Genomic DNA, 5039 nt, shown 5'->3' on the forward strand with positions numbered 1-5039 from the left:
TTCGCTTGCAGCTTCAGTAAAAGTGGTTATTCGACATGTGGCCTTAATTAACACATCCATATTTTCAATATTATATAGCATTTTACAGGGTACTACTGTTATGTTAGAATCAAAAAATAAATGTTTCAGCCATTTTCAACTTCTACCCATAAAAGTAGTGACTATTTTAGAAGTAGCCTAGAAATTTTGCTCTGAACGTCACAGTAACAAACTAATTCTTACAATCATTTATCTCTCTCATTTTAGATTACCACACACCACTTACTTTTTGTCAGGAACAGATTATTGCTTTTCTTTTATAACAAGAACATTATATGCCTATGCTGTTTTTGAACTTTCATATTTAAAGTTAATGGACGATACAAACTTATCTCGTTATTGAGTAATAGAACACTGTTAGCTGTACGGTGTTTGGTTCGCCTATCATAATTACAATAGGATCAACCTATTGTTCCCATCTGCGGGCATCAGCGCCCTACAATAGCATACATTCACGGTTACTTGCTCTTGTTTACTCATTCATGATCCTGGCCTGTTCTGCTATTCCTCTTCCATTGTCCCAAGCCCACACTGAGGCAAGCCAAATATGTTTAACAAAGCAGTATGACGATCCCAACAATTTGTTGTGCCAGTAACATTTTCAGACATTCACAAAGACGATACAATTTACTCAATTTTCAAAAGCCAAAGTAAAATGTACTTTTTCTAAATTTAATTTTAAAAATAAACCCCAAGTTTGATATTAACGAACAACAACAGAACACAAATGCTGTGTCTCTGCTGTTTTAATGTATGTAAGAAAGATTTGGCGTTTTACTCAGTTAGTTGAAACTATTAGGTCAGGTACACATAAATAGCTATTATGTAATACAAATGAAGATTAGTGCAACTTTTAAAGCTAAACTGATATGTGGAAATTATCAAATAGTTACTGAATCATCTACAATAACAGTGATTGAGAAATAATTTTCTACTTTAATAGTTGTTTTTATAGTGGGAATGTTCTAAATTTTAATATCCGTGTTTATTTAATAAAAGCTTAATAACCATAAATTTATTTCAATTATGATGTTGTAAAATACCTTTTAATGTTAGTTGCAGGAGTGATGCAGTAATATAAAAAGAGCAGAACAAGGTTTTTCTTTTCATCTTTAAAAAGCAATACTTTTCATGTAAATAGCTTTACTAAAATTCATAATAACATAATTTAACTCATTTGTGTTCTGTTGTTGTTCGTTAATATCAAATTTGGGGTTTATTTTTAAAATTAAATTTAGAAAAATTACATTTTACTTTGGTTTTTGAAAATTGAGTAAATTGTATCGTCTTTGTGAATGTCTGAAAATGTTAGGGTCATGAACATTTAATAAATGCATTTTGAATTTCCAATTCGGTAAGATATTCCAGAAATACATTTAGATGTAGGTGGCGCTTAGTACGTTTAGTAATACAGTATGAGCATGAGTAAGTAAATAAAAATAAATAAAAGTATTTAACCTATAATAATTCATCTCATACAATAAGTGCTGAAAAAATTGGAGAGAATCCGAATATATAAGCTGCTAGTTGTTACATGAGGTCAGCACAAAAAATGGCATGACAACTCTTTTTAAACTACCTTTTAAGTATTCCTGTCACAAGAGTGGTCTATATAGGGTTTCCTTATTGCCAAGCATTCATTTTGCACCTCTTGGTCCCCAATTTTTATGGATCTCTTCTGACGAGTATAACTGAAAATTAGGCTATAGTCTGTGGCAGCGTCAGATTCCTAACTAAGAGAAAGGTGAACTGGAGCTAAATTCTAAATCAGTGGAACGTATATCACTGTAAAAGTTTACAGTTAGTAATCACATTATTTTATAAGAATTGTATGATAATTTTAATACATTTGGTGGACGGATATAAAAGCACGCTGGTTTTGATAGTGGTCAAGATTCTGAGTGATAAGCGTGACAAAGTGTGTCACGAATTATTATAAAAAGCCACAATACTGAAACTTTTAACGAGTAGACGTGGTTACAAAATCGTTCAAACAAAATAAAATTACACCAAATTGCAGCCAAATAAGTCATAAATAACGGTATGTATTGTTTTCACTCATTTAGATGTTATATTTAGTACACATCTTATAAATGTTGTACAGATCCCATTTTGGAAAGTCGTTACCGTATCCAGAAAACCGCAAATAAATAGTTTTTAAAGATGGTTTAAATTCTTATAACCTTTTTTAAGTTTGCTCTACGATACTTAGCATCAAACAAATAAAATTTCTTTTATAGTAATTTTGAATAACCACAACTTACAAACCATAGGAATACTTTTTAAAGGTTGTAAAGGCACAATACAGTAGTTGTATTTGAAATATCTTTGAAAAAATACCGTTTTAACATTTAGACTAAATTGAACGGCAGTTTAGATAAAATTTTAATTTAATATAAGTTGATGGTAATGTAAAACTATTAATTGGATGAAGGTGGCAAAGAATTCTTTTATTATATGTGCAAGCCCTATTCATTCACATACACATAACCTAGCCTATACAGTCGCATTTATAAAGTAATAGAACTTATTTTTAGCATAAAATTGACCATGGTTTGTTTCATTATATATTTAATATTCTTCAGAAATCTTATGCATTAAAGTACGCTTAAAATATAATTGATGCATATGTTAAATCTTTTATTATGAAATACCTAAATAGAAACAAGGTTAACTTAATATTTAAAATGTGAAATTGTGTATATGATAATCGAGGAGGGTCATACTATAGTAGATATTATAACGAAACGATATATTATTACGATATTTTGTGGAATATGGAATTGCTGCTGAGCGAAATCGTGCTCTTGCAGTGAAACGGAAGAAATGAAAGGCAATCGATTATTCAACCAGGTTTGGCTGTGCTCGGGTACTGGTTAGTATTAAGGGTATACATCAGATGCTTTTGTATGTAATATAATGCATATTTCATTCCTCGAATTTTAATGCAGTAATCGTTAATGTTATATAAATTAAATATAGCTCAAATTTTCCATACTCAAATTAATTTGCAATCTATTTTAAAATTCCTTTCAAAATAATAGTTGACGTTTAGTTTGATTTCCCTTTAATAAATCCACTTTAAAATATTAGTTTTAAGGGAGGTCAATGATTGTTCCAGAGCACTGTGCAATTTTGCCTAGGCTTTATAAATTTTGTGTTTCTGAAACAGTTACTATACAATCTCATTTGTTACGTTTTTCCGGAGTAACCTCAATGTTGTCAGCTATTTAACATTACTCCCCTCTCTATGATATTCCTCATACACGTTCTATAACGCTATACAGGAATGACTGTAATGTGGTCAGCCACCTCTATACTTCACTGTTCCATGACGTTCTTCACAGGTAGCCAAGTATTTATTGCATAGCCAAAATATATTCGTACAGAAAACGTCAATTTATACAGTTTAGGCACTGCTATCACATCGAACACTCATTCAAAATACATTTAAACATTCTTTCTTCACCTTTTATCGCCAATGCTTCCACACCTCAGTTAGGGAGGTATTATGCAATTATGCGGTTTCCCACTCAAAAGCCAGAAGCTCTTTTTACATCATAAACTGCATTTAACGCTAAAAAGCGTTTTAACCGCCTTGAGTGTAGGTGGACTCTTTATTTCATTTGGAAAACTGAAGACGAACTGAATACCTGACTAAAGGCAAGCGTTCATCAGCATCCGTCCTGTATCTCTCAGTCCAGTCGTGATCTCTGATTATAGTTTCGTATGACTGTACATCTCGGCCGTTAGTCAAAGTACATCTAAACATACAATGTTAAGTTATTTTCAAAATATAAAGGCTTGACGGAATTGCACATTTTTGAAACTGGGCTGCACGGCTCTTTAGACTTTAGCTCTGCAATTGATGTTTTATACAGCTATTTATGGGTGTATGTAATACAATTAGCCACATTACATTCATCTCCGCTCTAAATGGTCATGAATGGTTATATAATGCTAATAAGGAGCGTGTAATAGAGTCAACCACTCTACATTCCTCCCTACTAAGACATGCCTCACAGGTGGTTATATAATGTTATACCGGAGTCACTGTCATTTAATCAGCCATCTTAAATTAATCTCCATTCAACGACGTGCCGGCGTTGTTTTTTGTTTCTCCATTATGTAGAATTTTATTGTACTTTTATGTAATGTAAGAAAATAACTAGATTTTCACAGTACACGGGTTTGTAATAAATAATTTAGACAAAAGGTTTCTTGATATTATGCACGTTTAATCTGTTATTGTCTGTGTATCGAGCGAACCAAGTGCCTATTTCCTGTGAGGTGACCAACCACTGGTATTTTACCTCTAGGAGAAACTGCAACTAGACTGCTAGACAAGGAATGAATGAATCACTATTCTACACAAGTTCTCTCTGTCATGGGAAATTATTAGTACATGTTTATAAAAATTAAGCATTTATACTAATTATATGCAAATGTGATCGAATAAGAATGTTAGCCAGTGGATGCACCAGTTTACTGGATGCACTTTTTTAAGAAACCTATTAACAGTAATATTGCAATGTCTAATCTATTTGTTTAGTAATTGAAAGAACACAATTTCCAGTAACATAAAACGAGACAAAGCGAGGGAGGATAACAATAAAATAAGAGAGGAACTAAACACCGGTATTGAGCGCTGGTAAATTACTGATTCTTGTTTAATTCACCTAACATACGAACACACGTGGGGGGAGAGATAAACAGATTATTTGGCCCCTCACAGGCCGTGCAGCTCTGGTGGAGATTTTACTTCACCTAATTTTATACGTGAACCCCAGTCGTGATTCCACTACGCACACTACACAAGACAGCACTACGCTCAACGTCACCACTACCCTCTGGGTCATGTAAACCTCGTTGGAAAATGTTATTATTGGCTACAACATTGCACTTCTGGGACAGAGCCAGCCTTATACAAAATAATAGGACCCCGAGAACATTCTCCTTGTCTATATGTGTTAAAACAGTAGACACACAGCGTTTCGAAA

Source organism: Homalodisca vitripennis, chromosome 1 (assembly GCF_021130785.1).
Source record: "Homalodisca vitripennis isolate AUS2020 chromosome 1, UT_GWSS_2.1, whole genome shotgun sequence".
NCBI lineage: Eukaryota > Metazoa > Arthropoda > Insecta > Hemiptera > Cicadellidae > Homalodisca > Homalodisca vitripennis.